The sequence below is a fragment of the Condylura cristata genome, unplaced genomic scaffold (assembly GCF_000260355.1).
Source record: "Condylura cristata isolate star-nosed mole 26May11 unplaced genomic scaffold, ConCri1.0 scaffold00002, whole genome shotgun sequence".
Classification (NCBI taxonomy): domain Eukaryota; kingdom Metazoa; phylum Chordata; class Mammalia; order Eulipotyphla; family Talpidae; genus Condylura; species Condylura cristata.
This window is the reverse complement of record NW_004567103.1, coordinates 9,222,124-9,247,661: the sequence shown is the minus strand read 5'-3', so window position 1 is coordinate 9,247,661 and position 25,538 is coordinate 9,222,124.

Sequence of the window (25,538 nt, the reverse complement as noted above, 5' to 3'; positions counted from 1 at the left end):
CCCTTCTTTTAAAAATTAATTTTTCTATATCGTAGGAGATTAATATAGAGTAATTGTTACAGGGCAGGGAAAAAGGGGCACCACTGAACCCCCAAACCTGCCTGCTCTAAATAGGTTCTGCCATCTGCCGCCGCATCAAGACAAAACATACAAGACTTTAATGAAAAAGAACTTTTAATACAATGAGTATAAAATACTGAAGACAAAGAATATAATTTCTAAATCAAACACCTGAAGTTACCCAGCCCCTTGTAGGTAAAAGTCCATCCAAATGGGACTGGCACAAAGTAAGGCCTGAAAGCTGCCACAAACCAAAGCACCTTCTGGCCAGGACTCATAGAAAAGGGCCAGAAAGGGTCAGACAAGTCTGGTAGGAAAAGAGCAAGATAAAGAGCAAAATCAAGATAAACACTGCCATAGTCACCTCCCCAGGGTCTCTCACCCACATCTCTTTCAACCAGTCCAGGGCCAGGAAATAAGCACGGTTTCTTCGTCACATGCTCGATGCTCCATGTGGCTTCCTCAGGTCTCCTTCTGGCTCTCCATCCAGCTCCCTTCTTCCTCAGATTCCTCTTCTTTGCTCTGCTCCACCCTCCTTCTGGGTGGGGCAGGGAACCTGGAACTTCCCCTTTTCCTGGGGACCACCCTGTTACAAGTTTGTTAACCAAGGAGACAAAATTGGGGTTATGATATTAAAAAGTTATCTTTGGATAAGTTGCTTTCTTTCATCTAACTAGATGTTTCCAGTGGAATGCAGATAGTTTGGATTGCAAAGGGCTAAGGTGTTAACATGCAACTAGGAAATTTAAAACAGTCAGAAAATGTGTTGCATTATGCAAATGTGAAAAAAATCCTACAAGGACTCGCAGATATTTTTATTTGATCATTTATATTATAAGGCTTGCTCAGCTGTCAGTTATCTTAGTTGTATATCAGCACACAAATAAATTGGTTTTTTGAAACCACTTTAAGAAATAATGACAAGACATCAATTCTCAGTGTGCCAAGTCTGGTTGTTTAGATTATTCTCTGCATGACTATGCATTTTGAAAGAGAAATAGAAAGGGTTATGTTAAGATCACTTATATTAGAAATCACCATTTCATTTGAGGTTGTTTTCTGATTTGTAGGGTATCTACATCATTCCCTTCCCTTAAGATTTCTTATCTGTCTTCTAAAACAGTATATCTTTATTATTTCTTAGACCATAAGAAACAATGCTAATTTAAAAAATGCAGAGAAGTGCAATAAAAGTTAAACTACACTTACTCCCCAAAGGAATTATTGCTAAGTGTCTGATACACATCTTCCTTCTAGTCTTTTTCCAGAACATTATAAAAACCACTTTTAAAGAGTAACATATTATACATATTATTTGTGCAATGTACTCTTTCCACTTAATGTTTTTCTTTGTTAGTTTTTCTGAAATAAATGGATCACCATAAATTATTTTTCAAGGCTCAGATTTGGGGTAATATTGTGACATTTCAAGTAAACATAGGCAGAAAAAGGATATGAACACAGTACCATAAAAGAATTAATAAAAGCAGAAAATTAACTTTCCCTAATCTGATGTTAGAGCTAATCTGAGCATAGCGTGCTTTTCTCAGGCCCTGTGGTTTGACTAAAAGGAATGAATAGGGCCTCCCTGGCGGCTCAAAGGGTTAAAGCAAAGCACTATAAAGCTATCTGCAGCCACTGCAGCATTAATGCGATTCCCAGAGGGGTGGAGTGGGGGGTGGAGAAGTTACCCAAGGGGGAAGGTGATGACCCAAGGTGGGGACCTGACCCATCCCATGCTCTGCTCAGCAGTGGATTTCAGTCAGTCTGCCTATTCTGCTCCCCACTCTGTCTCTGGTGATTCCTCACCACCCCCCATCCTGCCCCCCACCATGTGCATAAATAAATAAGTTTAAAAAAAAAAAAAAGAGAGACCAAGAAAATGAATAAATACAAATTGACAGCAATACCTTTCCTTATCCTCCCCTAATGGAGGTGAAGTAAGCAAGTGGCTTTTACATTAGGACTGATTATATTTTTGTGCTCTGGTATTTATAAAGTATGCTTGTAAATAAAAGATGTTATCAGTGTTAACAATTTATCTTAGAAAAGAACAGATTCCTGTCAGTCCTTCACACCAACTAACAGGGTTGTCTACCGTTCTTTCTAGAATCATTTCTTCAATTTTTTTCCTCTGACCCTGCCACAGGGGAGCATCTGGACAAGTTACTAGATTGTGATTTCAGAGGAATGGCAGGCTCTGACCTCCAGGTCAGTGTTTGGAAGCCAGAATACCCAGCAGGACAAGTAGAGACACTGCGAAAATTCCAGGATTCAGCTCAGGAACAAGCGAACGTTAAGTGTGGGGTCTCCCTCGCTCCTGGCCCCTTGCCTGTGTCTGTGGAGAGCCCACACCCCTCCTGGGAACAGACAGCAGCAGCTGCGCAGGGCTTGCTCTGCCTACACACCTACTGAGAGAGCCGAGGTGGTTAATATTTTGAAATCCTTGAATATAACTCTTTGGCAAGCGTGGTAGTGTTACAGGGTAGGGAGAGAGGGACGCCCCAAACCCCCAAACCTGCCTGCTCTAAATCGGTTCTGCCATCCGCCACATCAATACAAGACGTAAGAGCTTTAATAGAAAGGAACTGTAATACAGTGAGTATACAACACAGAAGACAAAGAATACAATTTCTAAATCAGACAGCTGAAGTTACTCACCCCCTTGGGAGTAAAAGTCCACCCAAAGGAATTGGTCCAAAGCAAGGCCTGAAAGCTGCCACAAGCCTAAAGCACCTTCTGGTCAGGACCCATCGAAAAGGGTCAGAAATGGCCAAACAAGTCTGGGAGGAAAAGAGCAAAATCAAAATCAATATAAACACTGCCATAGTCACCTCCCTACAGGTATCTCACCCACATCTGCCTTAACCAGTCCAGGGCCAGGAAACAAGCACGGTTTCTTCATCACATGTTTCCTGCTCCATGTGGCTTCCTCAGGTCTCCTTCTGGCTCTCCATCCTTCTTCAGATTCTTCTTCTTCAGATTCCTTCTTTTCTCTGCTCATCTCCACCCTCCTTCTGGGTGGGGCAGGGAACCTGGAACTTCCTATTTTCCTAGGGACCACCCTGCTACACTTTCAGGGTGCTTCTAGCCCTCATCTCCCCCTTGGGGGTTGTGGGTGGGGGCAGGTGAGCACCTGGGATCCTCTCAACCCGGGAATCAGCATGCAGGCTGAGTGTTCCCCTTTTGGAGCTCAGAGGCACGAGCTTAATGAATTCGATTTGTCAATTCACTGATGTCTGTCCAGACTCTGCATATTTCAGACCATGACGTTTATCACTTATTCAATGACCCAAACCCCAAACAAACTTCGATTGGAGCAAACAGGGTCACTATCGGGGCTGTTTGAGATGGCCAACTGCCTAGGAAATATAATGTATTGTGTGTGTGTGTGTGTGTGTGTGTGTTTTCCCAAAGGTTTATTTATTTATTTATTTATTTACACATACAGAACTGGGGTACAGGCCAGAGGTGCAGGGGTGATGAGAGGATTCATCAAAGAGAGAGCGGGGAGCAGGACAGGCAGATCAATGAAGTATACTGCTGAGGGGAGCAGCGGGTATGTCAGGAGAGGTCTGCCGGACCATGTAGGTCACCTCTGGGGACGGGAATCGAACTAGCACTGAAGCAGCTGTGGCTAGCTTACAGTGCTTCGTCCTAACCCATTGAGCAACCAGGGAGGGCCTAATGTATTGTGTTTCTGAATCATTTAAGTATTGTCCCAAGATTAAAATACAGTGCTGTGTAGGTTGTCTAAATGATGGACATAAAACTGATATCCTGACAGCCAAGCAGTTCCTGACCACTACAGAACAGTTAATCCTACTGCACCCTCCTGTCCCTGAACACTTTTATTAATTCTGCGGGTAACTTCCTGTTTCTGGGTAACTTCCTGCTTTCTTTATTGTTATCCTGTCATCCTCTTTAAGCAAGGAGGATACATTGTAATTTTCCTCCTTCCCTACCCCAAGGATTGCATGATAAGGTGATTTCTTGCACTTGCTCTTATTCTTAACATATCCCAGAGGTCTTTTATATGAGTATCAAGAGTCTGTCCTTGCTCCTTCTCCAGACAGCTTCATTGTAGTATCACTCACATACCATACACTTCATATTCGGAGAAAACAATTCAGTGGCTTCTAGTACATTCACAAGCTCGTGCGTCCTTCACAATAATCATTTTCACAACAAAGAAACTGGACCTCTTACTGTTTGCCCAGGAATCTTCCCACTTGCCTCTTTGTCTGAGACAACTGCTATTCCACTGTCTCTCTCTATAGATTTGCTTATTCTGGACATTTCATGCAAAGTGAATCATACTGTTTGAGGACTTCCATGACCGGCTGCTTCCAGGTAACACATGCATCAGGTTCACCCTCCAGCTCTGCTCTTCTCTCTAGCTAAACAGCATTCCCACCCTCAGGATAGCCAGTTCCCTAGTAGATCTTGGGTTGTTCCAAGTGTGCAGGCATTTCTGCAGTGAACGTCCTTGAACATGTCATTCCCTGTGTGTGCTGTGATGTATGTCTAAGCCTCCCCAGAACCGGGACTTCTGCAGCAGACAGTAGAGGCAGCTGTAGATCTGTGAAGATATGACCATATTGCCCTCCAACTACAGATCCGTAGCCTGGTCCTCAGAGCCAGACTAACTGAGCACCCTGTCCAGTTCTTGAATTGTTGTTGATCTGATGGGCTGAAGAGCCAGTCATTTCCCTGTGGTTTTCCTTGCATATTTGTTAGTAAGATGGAGCCTGCTACCCATGTGTATTGACAGTTCAGGGTTTCCTTGTTTGAACTGTAGTTTCTTGGCCTTGTTGGGTGGTGGTAAGGCTCAGCTCTGTTAAATAGGTTTCCTGAAAGTGTTTCATCATCACATCTTCTTGCACTTTCTAACAAAGATCTGCTCATTTTAATATTGATAGTTATAATAAAGAGGAATATACATTAAATATAAATTCTTATCCTCATGAGTGTCAAAAGTACTATAATTTATTTCCCAATTATTTTGTTCTATTTTTTTAAAAGATTAATTGACTATGAAATTAGTTTATTATTAGTCATGGTTTTTTTGGTTGGCTATAATAACCGTATTTATGAAACTTCAATTCACATGAAATACTAACCAGCATCTATTTATAAACAAATGAATCACAATATCATGTCAGATGCCTGTCATGGATCCCATTGTGGAATTTCTCAGAATAAACAATCTCTTCCAATTCCTGGAAATTCTCTCCCTTTCACTAGATGTTGTATCTGTGAGGAATGGGTAGCCGAGGCCATGGTATTCTTTAGGATGGGAAGGTGGTGCGGTAGGTCCTGCATCCTCAGTAGGAAGAAGCAAAAGTAAAGGTCAAGCTCTTGGGTGAGTCTAAAGAGTAAACCGGAATTCTTCACTTATTGTAAGACAATGACAACAGCCACAAAAATAATACAAAAATAGTATGTGGTCACTGGCTCCACAAAGTGGCTGCCAAAACAGAATTGGCGGAAATGGAACCATGGCTTCTGGAGTGAAAGAAACATGGGCAGGTTCCTGTGAGCCTCTCAGAATGCTGACAGCTGTTTTCACAAACCAGTGAACATAGAATCTTGTGTTCATGTCAGCTTGCAACCAGCAGCTCTGTGACCTGTGACTGAGGGACACACATGGACACACTCGTCTCCGGAACTGGCATCAGCTTTTGCTAGATGCCATTTTGACACAACATCTGGGGGACAACATCTGGGGGACATTTTATTTATTTTTAAACCGATTTTTAAAAATTTTCTTACATCGCTGTTCATTTTTGTAGAATATATGGTTTCTCCCCTCAGATGTCGTTTCCATAATCTTCCACACCATGGCACCGTCACCATTGTCCCTGTGCTCTTTATTCCCTCCCCGGGTTGGCCCCTCTCGCACCCCTCCCCTGCCGTGGGCCTGAGACCTCATCAGCGAGCACAATTTGTTCTGACCCTTGTTCCGTTTCTCTATATTCCTCCTATGGGTAAGACTCTTTGACATCTTCCTTCTGACTTACTTCACTTAACATAATCTGGGGAACTTTTTTTTTTATTACAAACGTTTATTTTTACATCATTTTGTACATTTTTTTTTTCGATCTCAATTGTAATCCCCGCGGGTTTCCCATCACCAAGTCACCCGTGTGCCATCACCATAATCCCGTGTATTTCCCTCCCCACCCCCCTGTTTTTGATCCCATTTCCCACTCCACCCCCACAAAATGTCTCTGGTATATGGCTGTTCATTATTCTTGTTATTTTCTCGCCTGGTCCATTATACTCCTGCTGTGAGTGAAACCATCCGGTATTTTTCTTTCTCTTTCTGGCTTATCTCACTAAGCATGATCTTTTCCAGCTCCATCCAAGTTACTGCAAAAGACATGTGTTTCTCTTTTTTGGTTGCTGAGTAATATTCCATTGTATATATGTACCACATCTTTTTAATCCAGTCATCTACTTTTGGGCATTTGGGCTGCTTCCATGTTTTTCCAATTGTAAATAAAGCAGCAATAAACATGGGGGTCCAGGTATCTTTTTCAATCAGTGTTTTTGTGTCTTTTGAGTAGATACCTAGGAGTGGGATTGCTGGGTCGTAGGGAAGCTCCATGTTTAGCAGTTTGAGGAACCTCCAAACAGTTTTCCAATCTGGGGAACATTTTAAGCAGCAAAACCTCCAGCCAAAGTCCCCCAGTGCAAAAGACGTGCACAAAACAGACCACGGAAAAGCTGCTTGTCCCTGTAACAGATAAAGGTTTCATGGACTCCACTCCTCCCTCGCCCTGGGGCAGAGGCAGTAGTGATAACTGGGTTGAGCTGACCTCCCCTCTGAGGAAGAGCAGCGAACCCCTCATGTGGCTGTGATGGGCTACCCGGGTCTGATAGAACTTACCCTGGACATGTAGACAGGTCGTGACATTTCTCTGGGCCTCAAGGTCCTCAGAAACTGAGGTAACTCCTGACCAACTTACTTCAAAGGGATGTTTTGAAACTAAAATATAGGAAACCCAGGATCTTAAATAATTGGAATCAATTATCTCTGTGGAAGGATGGTAGAGCTGATTTTTATTTTTTCTTAGTCTATTTATATTATAGTTGTAATAAAAAAAATAGGGGGCCTCCCTGGTAGCCTAGGGGTTAAGTCTCAGTGCTATCCCTGTGAGGGCCACCCTGACTACCGGAGATCTATCCCTGGACAGGGAGCTGACCCACATGGCAGCAGAAGTCTCCTCTCCCTGCTGTGTCCTCAGAGTGTATCTCAGTAGTTCCGCCTGTTCTGCTCCCCACTCTGTCTCTGGTGAATCCTCTCATCCCTTACACCTCTGGCCTGTACCAATTCTTTTATACAAAAACAAACACATAAAATTAAAAAAAAAAAAGTCTTTTAAAGGAGAACGCCTCCAAGAGAAGGAACATAGCACCTTGGGAAACTGCTTTACAAAAAAGTAAACTGTTAATGATTAAAAGCTGTCACTTGGCATGAAGTGAATCAATATTAAACCTGGGTTAGTAAACAGCAGCGGTGCCCAGCTGCTCTGTCGTGCACGGGAAAGTAAGTCCCACCTGCTTTGTGTGGGTCCCCTTGTCTCCAGGGCCATTGGCTCAGGGCTGCTCTTGAAAGCGGCTGAAGCTCCCCGCTCCAGCAGGTTCCCCAGCCTGGCCCCCACCCTCAACCCCCAGGGACTGCTGGGCGCCCTGGGCTTCATTTGCTCTGAAACAAAAAACAAGGACAGGAGACCGTGCTTATTCTCCCCTGGGATGGCAGCTTGTCCTATAAAGCAGGGAGACGGCTGGAGGCCAGTGTCTGCAGAAGCCGCAGTGCCGAGCAGTCTTTAAAGCGTAATGCTGATGTGTTTATTATTTCGGTTCCAGGAAATAACTCGACCCACTGTTTCAGAAGCACACATTCAACTTGGCATTTCTGAACAAAGGGCGGGTTTGTCGGACTGGAAATACACCACTTTCCACAAACAGTCATTTCCTTGCTGTTTGTCTCTTCCCAGTCCCTCCGGTTGGATGTGCATTTCTTCAGAGTTCTTTCTCATCGGAACTCTCCATGAGGTAACCCAGGCCGAGGCAACAGCTGTTGATATTTTATCACAGAGGTGGCTCTTCTTGCAAGGTTATGTGAGCCTAAACTAGATTAAAGATGAAACCTAAGCTTTCCAACTCTGGCCTCTGGCTTACAATAAAATACTTACTTGAGTGATATTTTTTAGTTGATTCCTGAACAATAAGACCCCTTGCACAATTCAGCAAAACCATCACTGTTTAAAGATTTAAAGTCCTTTTTAGATCTGCCAGAATACCCCCCCAAAAGTTGCCCAATTAATAAGAAATGAGCTACATAGTTGTTTTTTAATAAGAAGAAATACAAAGTAATTAATGTTACCAAAGTAGACATTGTTTCAACATTGGTTCTTTTATACAATTAATGTACTGTGTGAGATGGTTTTAGAGTATTAAGTCTGTTCCATGCAGATTTTCACATGAAAGTTTCACAATAATCCTTCAAAAGACTGCCTGAAAGGAACCCAGAAATGCTAGCACACTTGGTAAGAAGGTCGAGAAAGAGAGGAGTCCCCATGGAATGTTCTTGTACCCCAGATGAATTTTTTAGAGCAATCTAAGTAAGATCTGCTCCCAGAACTATTCTAATGTATGAGTTTTTTGGTTGAGTCATTCATAATTGTGTGTCGTGGATTAACTATGAGGATGTAATTCTCTTTTGAAAAAATAATCCATTTATATAGCTATAGAAAAATCACTAAAATGTGCTTACATGAACAAGGCAGTTAATCCTAATGCAAAAGAAAGAAACATGATTGTGGGATTTGTAAGAGCTCCCTTGGAGGAAATTTTACTTTGGGACATGGCAAAGTTGATGGCAATCACTGGCTGAAATTCATCTAGTTTAACCTATTATTTTACATAAAAAGCTGAAAATATTTAATACAATTAAGGTACAATTTTAGGCATGTGAGAAGAGTCTAGAAGGTTTTGAACTCTTAGTCTTTTGGAATTCCACAAGCAAGAGAGTAAGTAATAAGTGAAAATAAAATAAATCATCAGCAACTGTCCAAGGGCTTAGTTATGCAGGACTATCAAATAAATATACAAGTAAAGTATCTTTGGGGCTTCTGTGAAATACACCTTTTCTTTAAGGCATGGGCTACAAGTGGATGTCAAGAAGAAATAAAAAGAAATAGAATCTTGGTTTGGTCACACTGAACGGGACCTCTGGCATCATTTACTTAGAGTTGAGCAATATGCCCTGCTGAGACTTTTTTCCAAGTCTCTCTTCCCTTGAAATAAAGCACACTAGTGAATAAGGGCTAAGATGTGAAAGGAATTTAAGGCGAGCACATGTTATATCCATATTGAAGAACAAATCATTTAAATGTTAATCTGCATCAAACTATTGTCTTTCAAAAATATTTATTAAGATATTTAAATGCTCATAAAATAGACTCTTTTGAGCTGAATGTTCCAAATATTATTATTACAATATTAATTAGCAGGATGAATGCCTATAAGCATGAAAGAGATTTCAGAGTCTTGGATTTTGGCTCTAATTTGTTGTGTGACTTTGGGCATGTCACTAGACATGTTGCAACTTCTCAATCCATAAAAAAGGATAATAAAATTACGCAGGGAGGTAACCTTAAAGAAGAGTTTTGATGAGTAAAGAGTTGATGATGGCTTATGCACCTCAGATGAAAAGCAGAATGTAGAAATATAATGTCATTGTTGTAATCATTGCTGATGTTCTTCAGACACAAAGAGTAAATATGGGGGCTGATGTCACTCACTCTGGCCTAGGGAAAATATGAGCACTTCTATGACTTCATTTGCATTTTATTTTCAAGATATATACACTTTAACTATTGGTGCAATGAAACATTTCAGAACCTGATTTCCCAGAATATGGGGAATGTTCTAGAAGCAAACACTCTGGGTTCCCATTGAGCTCCATTTCCATTTCTATAAAATCCAGCAGTAGGATTAGCTGATCTTCTAGTTTTCTACTTGCTCTGAGGTTGCAATCATGCCACTCCGGAAACCCCAAGGTCAGTCCTGCAGCCAATGAAAATCAGAAGCCCCAGGGCAACCTTCATCACCAGATGGAGCTGGTTTCTTACAAACCTCTCCACAAGCTAATAGAAAGTAGAACAAGAATTCCAGAACAGCTCTGGCTCCAGAGATCTTGCTGGAAGTTTCTGCAAAGTATTGAGTTTTGTAAGCAACCTGAAAAGTGGACCTGAGATAACCCTTCCCTTGGAGAGTTTGTGGGAAGGTTAAGTCAAAGAACATGGTATCTGCATGCAAGCACTGCCCCTCCAGTCAATATCACCAAGAAGCTCTTTGCGGAAGAGTACACAGCACCAACACAATCACTCAGTCACTCAAGGACCCACTGATTTCTTAATTCAGATCATTGTTCTAGATGTTAGGAGCTGTAGCAGACACTTAAATGATGTCTTTACCGGGCTTGTCTTCTATTTCCCAGGAGATAGAAACTAAGGGATACTGCTGAATAAACAGGATCAAAAGCTTAAAGATTGTTTCTTGGAAGATTGTTCCTGCTGCCTTCATCCTTATATTTTTGCCATCTCTTTAATTCTCATCTTAGTTGCATAAATTGTGACCCATTTCTCACTCAAGCACAAGGGGCGAAATACCCCTGGGGGGTTATTAAAGAAAATATGGAGTCTCTGACCGAAACAGACTTTGACTTAGAACCAGAAAGAACTAAGAACTGTGTATTAATAGGCAACCATTCCCCTCAACAGGTCGATAAGATCAATTCACAATTAGCACTTTTCAAAACTAACCAATATTCTGGGGAGATGTGGGAATGGAAAGGCAAATCCCATCAGAAACAAGTTTAATAAACTTGATTTCAAGAAATAGGCAAAAAGCCATCAGAAATCACTGCAGTGCAACTGACATTACAGGAATGACTGAGGACATTTGTCTTCATTTGTTCTGGCCTGATAGAGCAGCCATGTCCTGTTCTCTGCAGTCAGAGTTTCAGTTTGAATTTGCCTTTTCTTTCATTTCTCCAGTGGAGTTAAAGGGAGGGAGTGAGAGAGGAGAAATAGAAGATGCTTGAAAGGTGAATTGGTGGCAGTAAGAAATGCTGCCCCTTGCAGTCACCCGGTTTAAATGGCCTCTCCACTGGGCCTACCCTGACCCTCCAGAATAAATGTGCCATTAGCTTGCGGTCTCTGTTCTGTATATACTCCCCTTAAGGTCACAAGGTGTGCCTTTGTTTAGCTAACCAGTCAGAGTGCCTGATGCTTACTGGGCACCCCAAAAATGTTTGCTGAACTTCTCTTTCCTATCTTTTTTAATTTAAAATTTTTTTCTGGGGTGCAGAAGCAGTGAGAGGATTTACCAGAGACAGAGACAGAGTGGGGAGTAATAGGCAGACAGACAAAGTACACTGCTGGGGGGAGCAGTGGGCAGGCGGGTAGGTCAGGAGAGGTCTGACCAGAAGTGTCGTGATCTGACTCTCACTGAGGTGGCTGTGGCTTGCTTGCAGTGTTGTGCTGTGCTGTGCTGTGCAGTGCATTGCTGTGCATTGCAGTGCAATGCTATGCTGTGCTGGGCATTGCAGTGCTGTGCTGTGCTTTGCAGTGCAGTGCTGTGCTGTGCTGTGCAGTGCTGTGCTGTGCTGTGCAGTGCTGTGCTGTGCAGTGCTATGCAGTGCTGTGCTGTGCTGTGCTGTGCAGTGCTGTGCTGTGCAGTGCTGTGCTGTGCAGTGCTATGCTATGCAGTGCTGTGCTGTGCTGTGCAGTGCTGTGCAGTGCTGTGCTGTGCAGTGCAGTGCTGTGCAGTGCAGTGCTGTGCAGTGCTATGCTGTGCAGTGCTGTGCAGTCTGTGCTGTGCTGTGCAGTGCTGTGCTGTGCTGTGCTGTGCTGTGCAGTGCTGTGCAGTGCTGTGCAGTGCTATGCAGTGCAGTGCAGTGCTGTGCTGTGCAGTGCAGTGCTGTGCTGTGCTGTGCAGTGCAGTGCTGTGCTGTGCTGTGCAGTGCAGTGCTGTGCTGTGCTGTGCTGTGCAGTGCAGTGCTGTGCAGTGCAGTGCAGTGCTGTGCAGTGCAGTGCTATGCTGTGCAGTGCTGTGCAGTGCTATGCTGTGCAGTGCTGTGCAGTGATGTGCTGTGCAGTGCAGTGCAGTGCTGTGCAGTGCTGTACTGTGCAGTGCTGTGCTGTGCTGTGCTGTGCTGTGCAGTGCTATGCTGTGCAGTGCAGTGCTGTGCAGTGCTGTGCTGTGCTGTGCAGTGCTGTGCAGTGCAGTGCCGTGCCGTGCAGTGCCGTGCTGTGCCGTGCTGTGCTGTGCTGTGCTGTGCTGTGCTGTGCTGTGCTGTGCTGTGCTGTGCTGTGCAGTGCTGTGCTTTAACTCGTTGCACCACCAGGGAGGGCCCATGTTTCACATTTTTGAAAATGCACTCTAATTACTGGAAAATATTAGCAATAACAATTTATAGGATAAAACAATTTATAGGATATAGGATAAAAGACCAGAGAGAAGATTGATTAAAACTATAAAGTAAACAGTTTAACAATATGCTGGCACATAATTTAGTTATATAGATTTAGTCTACTAAGAAATCACTTAAGAAAGTTAATTTATCTTTCCTTCATATTTTTAACTCAGTATGATTAAAAACATATTAATACCACTTATTTTTAAATTTTCTTGATAAATTTATACTGCAGGGAGAAATGTCTAGAAGCTTCTGTTCAAGAAGGAGAATCCCCATGTAAATATATGAGAGGCTAAATAAGTAAATTTAAAGAACTAAGACATGAGGTAGTTTTATTTTTAAAGTTTGTCCTATCTGATCATAAACTTGTGAGCCATTTAGTTAAACTATTAATACAAGAAGGAAAGAGAAATAAATAAAATGAAGACAGTATATATCAGACTTTATCAGCGTTCAAAAGAAGTAAATGTAAGATGTACCAACTTGGGACCGAATATGTATGCAGTTAATGGTTAATTGCCTTGCATTGTAGCCTGGCCTTGAAGAGCAAGGGGTAGTTGTGTTAAAGTAAACATACTTGTTTGGCCAATTATGGCTCCAGAATGATGATAACTGCTGAGATCATAGCTTTGTATTATTCTAATTTGCAGGACTTGCTCCATCATGTTCAAGGTTCACATAAGGTCACATCTCCCTTTCATGATCAAGTTCAACCCTGGGACCCCACCTGCCAGTCTGTTTTCTTTCTCAGGAGCTTCTCTCTCCCAACACCAGCAAGATGCAGTCTAGTTGGGTCTGAGCCACTTCAGAACATCTTCCCAACAGAATCTGGAGCATCCAATCAGTCCATTACTGGATCTTACTTTTTCCTGAGTTTGGTGCTTGGATGAATGTTCCTAGTTTCACACTTGCATGTTTAGACACAGTTCTCTAAAGTGTAGCTTTCTTGCCAAGATAAGCTGTGTCCTCCCTTAGAACCAGATCTCAATAATCTAAGCCTCAGACTGGACCCAAGATTCTGGGACAGTTGGCCTTTCCTATTGGCAAGATTCCCCTTGAAACCATCTCAGTCTCTCAGGGTGTGAATCTTAAAATTTGTGCCAAAGGGTAGGAATTATAAAAGTCTCCATACTCCCCAATTTCCCAGTTCCCTGTGCACAGTTGCCTACCTTCTCTTCATTGCACCCCTCCCCCACTCCCATGGAGTTCTGGAAGGACCATGCTTTGGTCTGGAAAGACCAAAAACCAAAGCAACTTCAACAAAAATAAACTTAAAAATGGAGAAGCATGACTTCCTTCAACAAGAAAATATTCTTCAGATGCATTTGCTGCTGCAATGTGGGGTAAGTAATATTATTCTAACTGCAGTTTCTCTAGTTAATTAAAATACAACTCTAAATCCAAAACAATAGTTAATATATCAGAGTTGAAAACTGGTTTTCACCACTCTGCTTATATTCGTCGTACTATCTTCCACACATTTAAGTTATTTCTAGATGAAAAAGCTTTGTAACACCAATCCATAAATATTCACAAAGAATGGGATCATCTGTACAACTTTAAACATACATATTTCATGATTTGTACAGCTAAGAAATTGCTCTTGATTTTCAATTTTTCATAACTTAAATTTCTGTATTTTTGAAATTCGTATTTACCTTTCAAGGCTTTCTTCTTAGAAGAAAATTAAGAATCAAATCTAAGTTGTCTGACTAACATATAATAAGAGACTCTATAAATTTGTACCAGATGGATTAGTTTGATTTTTTTTTTTTTCTCCTGTGCTTGGCAAATTTTGGCCAGAATCATATGTGGATGAAGTATCTGGAACAATCCAAACAAACTCTTTAGTTATCTTTCCACCATGTTTTGAATGTGATGTTTTTAGATTCTGTATCTTCCAGTAGGGGCTAATCCATGTACTTTCTTTAAAAACAGTTCTCTTAATACTCATGTTTACATTCCTAAGTAATCAGAATTGGAATTCCTGTCTTCTATACCCTTAAACTTAAATCTCACTGAAAACAAAGATTTTCTGTTTCTTAATGTTTATGGAATCCCCTTTTGGATTTCAAGACTTAAACATTGTTATTTAAAATGTTTTAAGATTTATTTATTTATGCATATAGAACTGGGGTATAGGCCAGAGGTGCAGAGACAGAGTAGAGAGCACAACAGGCCGAATGAGGAAGAACACTGATGAGGGGAGCAGCGGGCGGGTCAGGAGAGGTCTGCTGTGCCATGTGGGTCAACTTCAGGGTGGGGATCGAACTCATGCTGAAGTGGCTTTAGCTTCTTAGTGCTGTGCTTTAACCCGCTGCACCAGCAGGGAGGGCCTAGAATGTATTTTTAAAGAAATGTCTTTGTCAACTCTGGATGTCTGTAGATTTTGATGTGGTATTAAACACTGTGTGAGCCCACACAGGAAGTTTTAAGTGCTTTATATAAAGCTCCCATTGATTTGTTTAACAGTATTTATGAAGTAGAGGATCTTTTCAAATCAAAGATTTCTATAGAATTCTACAGAAATTCTTTTAGGGGAGGGACACTGCTTCTGGAAACCAAGCCTTTACTTTCCAAGGTCATTCAAAATATTCTAGTAGCTCATTGTCAAGGTCAGAACCCCATGTATATGACCCTCTCACACACAGCCTTCTGTTGGGTTTTGTTAGCCTGTACATTCACACTCTCCATCTGGTCAAAAGAAAGATGCCTTTTGTGAACATTAGGACTTTTTGTAAGTGACAGAAAAACACCTCTACCTAATTTAGACAATGAATCTATTGGCTCATATCATTAGAAGTCCCAAGGTAGATACAATTTTTACCAAGAAGTTTGTCATCTCTGGTTCTTGGGGTATCCCATCAACCTCCGCCAGGCCCCAGCAGCCACAAGGGCAAAATGGCAACCACATTCTAAGTGTCACACTGCCAGGCTAGCTGGTTCCTTCATACTCCTTGGGTTTCACCATCTCTCTGACAAACTGGGTAATTTGCCCATCCCTAAATTAATCTCCAAAGTCAAGGGGATGGAACACAATCAGAGTCTTAGATTAACCAGCCACACCTACCCCCTTCCCTAGGTGTGACTGATCTGTTTCATGGGGGTGAAATCCCTACCACAATGATGGTGATGGGATGGCAAGTATAGAAGAGGCCACCACCAGACACACATGACACCCCACTTTTCTTCCAACAGTGTTTTAGTGGGAAGATGCTCTAGAAAACAGCTGCTGAGAGGTTGACAGCCTCTTTTACTGCTTTCTGAACTGTGTCCTTCCGATGCACCTGTTGTTTATGACTATTCCCACAGGTGAACAGAGTGACTGTATTTCTAGTTGATGGAGTTTGTTTGGCCATCAGTTCATTCTTTTGCTATTCATTGGTTCATTCAATATAGATTTACACACTAGGTATTATGTCCTCCCCACCAAGTCCCCCATCTCTGAGGACTGAGTTAAAGGAGCTGGGTAGGGTTGAAGTAGCTGAATCCAGGTCGAGCCAGTGTGTGCCAAGTGATGGGAGCAGGAGCAGGTGGGACAGTGTCTGAGTAATTGTCTTTGCTAATATGCAAGCCTGCCAAGAACTTTTCTTTATGGGCTGATAAGTCCACCCACTCCTACCTAGAAATGCCTGGTGATTCTCAAGGTTGTTAATTAGCTATTCAAAGATAATCCTTGGGAAGCTCCTATTTTCAAACCAAGTATCTTTTAATGGCATTTTAAAATTCTCTCCTTGGATAACAAAGGTAATCACCGCCATTTATTGAACGCCTACAAGACAGAACATTATTCATTTAATTTACATTATTTTATTAAATCTTTACAACAATCTTCCAAGGTGGGAATTAAGTTTTTACTCATGACAAAATGAAGATGTAGAGAGGCCAAGTAAATGTCTCTAGGTGGATATTGACAGACCAGAGCTGGACTTCACTCTCCAATAGGTATACCGTACCCTATTAACAAATAGATCTTATCTTCATGATTAGGTCTCATTTAAGCCCATCTATCATATCAGTGTCTATTCAATCCAATTTAGGAAATCATCCTGAAACTGATATTGCACCTATAATGGCTCTATATGAACATGAGATAGAACAGTATTTTAATAAATTTTATTCCATAAATTTGCCCATTTATTACAGGCTTTTAATGTTTCGAGCTGTGGAACCTCTACTGGTTCTTCAGCTTCTTCAGTCTCCTGATGGCAGACTTCACTGTGACTGAGCAAGGGTCCAGGCATCCCCAGCTACTGTTTTCACACAGGAACCATGTGCCAGATCCCATGCTTGGCGTGGCATGTTGTCATGGTCACAGAAGCAGCCAGGATACTTGGCACACTGGCTGATTTCAGTTCCCCTTACCATTTTCCCAAGGGAGGCCCCATATTGGGTCCCATATTTACCAAGGATTCCCACCTTCTTGGTGCCTTTGGCCAGGTCACCACACGCTAGGTCAGAGTCCAGAGCTAGAATTGCATTTTATTGCCACTTACACCACTTCCTGGAACCCTCAAAAGAAAATGTGCCACAGACCCTTCCTGAACTTGTAGTAGTTAGGGAATGAAATGAACACAAGAGTCTATCCTTAGTTGTCAAAGCAAACTGTACAAATATAGTGTGGTGTCACACGGGAAGCCATCGACAGCAAGAAGTGCGGGGGGAGTTGCAGACCCTGCTCCATGATTCCTTGTGCTTGGGAGAAATCACTCGCCTTGCCTCACTGCTCCACAAAGAGAACTCTGGTAGCATAATATTATGTCCAAGCAGGTTATCTGGGTGTTGGGTGGCAAATGTCCCACCATTAAGAGTGCATGATTTTCATGACTTTATTTAGAGAAAGTTAATCAATTTGAGGCCTCCCTGGTGGCACCGGGGTTAAGTCTCAGCACTGTGAAGCTTTCTGCAGCCACAGCAGCATGAGTTCAATCAGTTCCCAGCCAGGGAGCTGACCCACATGGCACAACAGACCTCTCCTGTCTTCGCCCACTGCTCCCCTCAGTAGTGGATTTCAGTAGATCCACCTGTTCTTCTCCCCTCTGTCTCTGGTAAATCCTCTCACCCCAACCCCACCTCCAGCCTGTACCCCAGTTCTGTATGCAAAAATAAATAAATCCTTTCAGAAAAAAGAATAATCTATTTGAAACCTTCAAGGATGCACTTTTAGAGATTCATTTGTTTTGTCTGCCTGACTTGTGCCAAGCAAAGACCCCCAAAACGTCACCTGCTCAGGGGATTGGGTCCCACCACTCAGAGTGCAGGGGACACAGGACAGACACCAATACCATCCTCTGAGACCCCGGTATAAACCCGTGTTCTCCCACCAGCCGCCACTTTCACCTCCATCGGCTGGTCTCTGGTGTGTAATTTCCCAGTAACCTCTGAACCCTGCAGGGAAAGAACTGCTGTTATTTACTGACCTCTTAAAACGTCCCAAATGCAGTACACGGCATCTTCTTTATTTAAAGTCCAGCAACTATCACAGCTTATTACTGAGTGAAAAGAGCGCAACATAGACCTTCTTTAATACTGTAATTTACATTATACATGTTCAGAAATGATTTACCAAGATGGCTTTTGAAGCCCAGGCCCACGGCTCCTGGGGCCCTTGGTAGAGATTGTGTCACAGCTGCTGCTTCTCTCCCTCTGATTCTAGCCACGGACATGGAAGAGCTTCCCATGAGTTTGGAATAGCATCTCTCAGGCACAACCTTGTGTTGTTGAGTTTCAGCCCCAGAACCCTCTCCCCATGTAGTAGGTCACACTCTCAACCCACAAGTATCACCTGGGATGGTAATGAGAGAGGGCCAGAGCCTAGGAAAGTGCTCCAGAGGACTGTCCTTGGGGTGGCCATTCTGGGAGGCATCTGGGACAGTTTTCAGGAGGTCCCACGGGGCCCAGCCCCCGCCCTCACAAAAGTGAAGGGTAGTACATGCTTTTATCTACACGTCCTCTTTTCCTGGCTCTGTTCTCTCATTCCTGTTTCCAGAGGTCACGTCCTGCTTCAATAACCTAAGATTAAATCCTGGCTCCGCCTTTGGGGAGACCCAAACTAAGTCAATGACAAAGAGGCCATAATCTGTCCAGGAGAGCAGACTCCTCCCTTGTAGTAGACACCTATCCCAGGGATACACAGGACACAGGCACATGAACTCTCCCCAACATGCGTGTACACATGCAGGCACGCACACATGTGCACAGAGAAATGCATACACACACACCACAGAGCAGTTTCCAGTCATTGTCTGGTCAGATTTTGCTCTCTCCACTGAAGGTAAAAAAAGGTTTTTCGGGCCCTCCCTGGTGGCGCAGCGGGTTAAAGCACAGCACTAAGAAGCTTAAGCCAGTCCCGCATGAGTTCGATTCCCGCCTGCCCCGGAGGAGATCCACATGGCGCGGCAGATCTCTCCTGACCGCCCGCTGCTCCCCTCAGCTGTGTACTTTGTCAGTTGGCCTGTTCTGCTCCCCACTCTGTCTCTGGTGAATCCTTTCACCATCCACATCTCTGGCCTATACCCCAGTTCCATATGAATAAATAAATAAATTTAAAAAAAAAAGGCTTTTCTCCCACAAAGCCATGCCCTGCATGTTGGCCTTTTCTCATAGGCTGGGTTGATCTAGCTGTAGTGCTTTTTTTCCTTTGATTTTATGTGTCTCTTCCATCATTTTTCTTTTTTCTTTATTTATTCATACAGAACTGGGGTACAGGCCAGAAATGCGGAGGGTGAGAGGATTCACCAGAGACAGAGCAGGGAGCAGAACAGGCAGATTGACGAAGTACACTGCTGAGGGGAGCAGCGGGCGGGTCAGGAGAGGTCTGATGCGCCCTGTGGATCTCCTTTGGGGCAGGCGGGGATCGAACTCACGCGAAAGTGGCTTAAGCTTCTTAGTGCAGTGCTTTAACCTGCTGCGCCACCAGGGAGGGCCCTCTCTTCCATCATTTTTCATTTTTATACGTTGCATGCTCTGTCCACTCATGTCTGGTTCTCATCCCCAGTTCAACGTGTATCAGCACCAGAGTCCTTTGCGCTCTCCCCACCCACTGGAAACCATTTTCTTCCTCCCACCCCTGAAGAATGTCTCTAGATTATAATTGTCTGTTGATTTTGATGTAGCTATAACCTTAACATGTCCTGTTGTGTACCATCAGCAGCTAGTTCAAGTGCAAGTCAGTATTTTATAACACTGTGAGAAAATGTCAAGATCTTAGTTGAACTGAATCGCAAAAACAGTTTTAAGCAACTCTGTTAAATTGTTTTTAAAAGATTTATTTATGTGTACAGAGCTAGGATTTTGGCCAGAGATGTGGGGTCGAGAGGATTCACCAGAGACAGAGTGGGGAGCAGAACAGACAGATGGACTGAAATCCACTGCTGAGGGGAGCAGCAGACAGGAGAGTTTTGCTGCACCCTGTGGGTCACCTCCCTGGCCAGGGATCGAACTCATGTCAGAGTAGCTGGGCAACAGCTTGATATCGCTGAGACTTTAACACCAGAGAGGCCCAAATTTTTAAAAAAAAATTTTGTAACATATCCCAAAATATATTTCCCAAATTTAAGGCACTCTTTTCCCAATACATTAGACTCTATGAATTCCATAGAAAATGGAAACTTTATTTCAAAACAAACCTTGAAACAATTTGAAAATAAAGAGAACCTTCCTTTTATACCAATGTTGAAAGTCAAGCAGACCCACAGGCACTGTGAACCAAAATTCTCAAGAGCTCAAATTTTGAAAAAAAAAATTGTAATAACCAATCTCTTAGAGTATGTGGCAGGATTTTTAAGTTGCTTAGGGAATACTGACAGGCACACAGTTAGACAAGCATACTTCCCAACTCCCCCCATCCTTACCCCAGACTTAAAATACATCCCAAGTTTCTCTAGATATTATAAGGTTCCAAGAAGACAGGAGTGAAAGCCCATCAACGGTACAAACAACTCAATATTAAGTCACTTATAAGTTGAGCTGTGTACCTCCAAAGCCCCCCATATTAGATATGTTGAAACCCTAACCCCTCCAGTATCTCAGAATGTGGCTTTATCGGGTATAGGATCTTTAAAAAGAGGGAATCAATTAAAAATGAAGTCATTAGAGTGGGCTCTAATCCAAAATGACCAGAGTCCTCATAAAAAGGGTAATTTCAGGCACAGAAACAGGTGCATGGAGGGAGAACACTGAGGAGATGCAGAGAATGCCTTCTACAAGGCAAGCTCGTGGAGCAAAACAGTGCATTCAGGTGTTGGAGACCCCCAGGGTGTGGTGCTTTGTTCCTGCAGCCCCTGGAAGCCAGCACAGCCTGTGAGACAGTATCTTCACCATTGGGTTCACACTCCATCTTCCATGCAGGTGGCTCCGAAGTTTGACGGACCTGACCTTGGTTCAGTCATTTGTTTCTCCCGGGTTGTTTACTCATATGTAAAATAGAGTTTATAGAGTTCCTTTAAGCATTAAATGCACTGAAATAAACAAGACCCTTCTTTTCTAGGTTTTTATACATTCAAGAACACTACAGAAGGCAACAGACCATGTTCCAATACATGTTGATGTGTTCAGTGGTGAGTGGCATGAACCTTGTAATTTTTTTTAAGATTTATTGATTTATACATACAGAACTGGGGTACAGGCCAGAAGCACAGGTGTGGTGAGAGGGCTCACCAGAGACAGAGTGGGGAGCAGAACAGGCAGAACTGATGAAGTACTCCCCTCACTGCTGAGGGGAGCAGCGGGCTGGTCAGGAGAGGTCTGCCACGCCATGGGGTCATCTCCCAGGTGGGCATTGAACTCATGCTAAAGTGGCTTTAGCTTCTTAGTGCCACCAGGGAGGGCCCAAACCTTGTAATTTTTATGCCCTAGAGTTTCAATTTCAGCACCCATTGTTAATATTACTGTTATTTCTTTTCATCAACTCTTAGTGGTCAAAGCTGTTAATGGTCCTGAAACAAAACAACTCATTATCTTTATGTATTGAGGAAGTCATAAACCAGAAGGACAACCTCTTTAGAGCAAGCATTGGCCTTTCTTGCCACTGTGAACAAGTCTGGGAACCCATAGATTCATTTGTACTGCAGGTCGCAGTCAAGGAGTCAACTTGGCAGGGACCAGCTTCCAGCCTTTTATGAACCAGGTATGTATAGGAAATTTATTATAGGTTTTTGTTCATAATTTCCAATAATACAAGTCTTATAAAACTACATTTGGATGATCTTTGCACTGTTGGTTAAATTTAAAGTCAACGTGACTCGGGTTGCCTTGTAACAGTCTTACTCCGGGCGATGGAAAGCTTTGGAAATGGATAGTGGTGATGCACTAATTATAGTGCCACAGAACTGTACCCTTAGACATGTAAATCTTATGTATAGATTTCTACTATAAGAGTAAAAGCCAAGGAAAGGATCATCCTGTCTTTTCCTGTGGAACCAGAGATTCTGCACCCCAGATGATCTCACGTTGCCTTCACCCAGTGCTTTGAGATTAAGATTGTTGTCCCCACTTGACAATCAAGAACACCAAGGCCTGAGAGGGCTTGTGGCCAGAGAGCTGTGAACTCACAAGCTGGAGTTGGACTCACATCATAACCCTTCCCCAGGCCTACATGGGTAATACCTAAATTCCCCCACCCAGTACTAAGCTGGCCCAGACATCCCCATTCCTTCCTTAAAACAACAGGCCGAGGCCCTCCCTGGTGGCAGCAGGTTAAAGCACAGCACTAAGAAGCTAAAGCCACTTCCGCATGAGTTTAATTCCCCAGCCCCGAGGTGACCCACATGGCATGGCAGACCTCTCCTGACCTGCCCGCTGTTCCCCTCAACAATGTACTTTGTTGATCTGCCTGTTCTGCTGCCCACTCTGTCTCTGGTGAAGCCTCTCGCCACCCCTGAGCCTCTGGCCTGTACTCCAGTTCTGTATGCACAGGCCCAGGTTACTAGGGAAGGTCTCCACAGACCTCATCAGGAGAACTTTTTTGCTTATAAAGGGAAACTGAACATTTTCTCAAATCCTGTGGATTTTTTGTAAAGATTAAATTTGCTTTGAAAGTGCCACTGGAATATCTCACATATTTGAGACCTCTTTTGTCTGGAAGACAATCAAGGAGTAGAAGTCAATAAAAATTGTCAAGGTATCATTGCTAAATTTAAAAACCCAAGCCTTATTCCATGTCCAGCATTCAAGTTTGGGAGGCTTGTACATGGGACTGCCATGGGAACGGACATTAAGCTGATGATCCTCTATGCTAATTCAGATCATCATCCAGGACACACCCAAGACTAGTCACCTTAAAGCCACCAGTGATGCCTGGAGTAGAAATGGAGCCTCCGGACCCTCATTCTGGGCAGCAGAACCCTGCTGCTCCCCTCAGCAGTGTACCTCAATAAATCCACTTGCTCTGTTCCCCACTCTGTCTCTGGTGAATCCTTTCAACCTGCTCCAACCTACACCTGATTCTTCCCCAAGACAAAAATCACCTGCTAATAACTCATTGGAAAGCAAAATCTAGTAAAATTCACTTCATATTCCAAAGCCAGGCTGTGGCCCCTTTGCCTATGTTTGCAAAACCTTTTCTTATCCCTGCTTCCAAGCTGTATCTGTAGTAGGGAGGGAGTAGCAGAGAGGATCTAGGGGAGAGGAATGAGTTTTCAAAAGAGAGAAGTTACCTTTCCGGTGATGGAAACACCCTTATTGCACCACATTTGGGGCTTTCATTTTTGTCTCCTTTTGATCCCGACGGCTCTGTCCTTCCCACCTCTCATTTCATATTTGACATGCTCCTCCCCTCCTTGACTCATCCACAAACATGGCTTCAAGTATCTCTGGTCCCTGGTGACATCTGCATTTCCAGGCTTGTCAGCTCTTGGACTTAGATCCACAAAGAACTCGGGGCTTAGATCCACTAAGTCTCTCCAACTGGAAGCTGTCAAGCTTAATCATCATCTTGTAAAACCCTAGCTTCTGCTGGAATGACAGCTTCAACCATCCAGTTGACCAAGCCAGAAATCTTCCTGGACGCTTCATTTTTTGATCTCTTCTTTACCTTCCTTAGTTTTTCTGCCTTGGCAGTGCTAGCTCCTGTATATTTCACACCCATTCCTTCCATTTTTTAAAATTGGCATTATGACTTTAACATATATTCTGTAATGGCATAGATTAATAGAAACAGCAAAAAACTAAAATGCAAGCTATGTAAATTCCCAGCTAAAACCCAAAGGTGTCTAATGTATTCCTTTATAAACTCACTAAAAGTCCAAGACAGATAAGACTCTCAGTAAAGTACTTCAAAAACAATTGACATATTTCTTCTTCCTTACCCCACTGTGCCTTAAGTTTTCCTTACCAAAAAATGCAGTCACTTTCAGTGGTACTGAGGAGACTGAATTTGTCTCCCATCCTCTGCAATCTCCAGGAAATGATGAAGCAAATAAACACAACCACATTCGGTCAAATTTCTCTTCTGCCTAAAGGCTTTCAGTGGCTAATGCTGACATGCAAGATAAATTTCAAACATGGGGCTTGACATGGCTGACAAGTTCATTCATGTTCTTGACACACAGTCTCAGGCCACTTTCCTATACCCATGCCAGCTGTAGCTCTCCTGCCTGCATTTCATTCCAAAAATGTGCCATGGGGCATCTTGCCTTTGTGCTTGGGCACAACTTGTCTTCTCCACCTGGAATGTCCCTCCCCACCCTTATCTTACCCTCTCGGCCCAGCCCTTATGTCCTTTGGGACTTAGCTCCAATATTGTTTTCTTTTAGAAGCATGTCCTGACTGCTCTAAGCTGATACGGAAGCTTCTCCTTTTATAGCCTCCCCTTATCAGCCTTCACAGAGCTCTACCCTACCCTTTATCACACTGTTCATATTGATTTTCTTATATAGGTTAATTATTGTAGCCAGGAATTGGGTCAAGCAGTTTGGAATATAGAAGGAATGAAAGACACATTGAATGAATGTATCCTGTTCGGAAAATTATTCTTTCTCAGCCTAAATGATCGGGGGCCAGTAGCGACCCCCTTCCAGCACTCCCGGGATGGCTACTTGAGACTCTAAGGTTGGGGTGAACAGCTGAAGGTCAGAGCATAAATGGGACAGTAGCGATGATGGGTCTGGATTATTTGGGGCGGCTACTTGTCTGGGAAATGTGACTGTACCTGGTTACTGCCTTCCTGCAATGCTCTTGGTTTCTTTCAGTAAGAGTATCAAGGGGGATCAGCCCTTCTCCAACAACCCACGCCCTGTGGTTGGAGGAAGGACTGACTCCAGGTTTCCACCTCCATTGATAACATCTGACCTAGTCCTGTCCAATCAGAACATCCCACTCACTTTCCCTCAGCAACTGGTTCAGGCACTAACATGTGATCCCACCCAGACCACTGATGCTGGGCACCAGGATGTTCTCTGGGACTAACTAGAGATGTCCTGACCTCACTGAAGTGGCTTGGCAGAAATACAAGGTAGAAATAGCAGCATGTAGTGACTGCTTGCCAGGTGCTCTCCATAAAGGAAAAGGCCTGAGAATGATGTCTTTGCAGAAGAAGAGCTGAGTGGCAGAAAAACAAATTGCTGATGATAACACATGCAGCCAAGCTGCTTTGTTTTTCTAGTTACAAGATAAAATAAATTTGCTTTTTTGAATAAGGTAATTCAATTCCAGTCTCTGTCACTTCCCATCAAAAGAGGCTTTCTGAATCCTGACAGCAGAGCACTGAGCAAATCCAGAAAGCTGTGTGAGCAACAAGCCTATCTCTGTGGTCATGTGACAGGGATATGTTTCCTTCCACCCAAATCATTTTGCCCAGTGACTCTTGGGGCATATGGTCATTGACTCTCTGGCCATAGAGGAGGAAGAAGCCTAGAGGGCAAGGTGGGTCTCAAGCTGCTTTACCTGTGGCCCATTAGATGGAGTACACCATTCCCCAACTCAACATGCATGCCAGACAATGTGTGCCGAAATTTATCTTGTTTATATTTATTTACTTATTTTT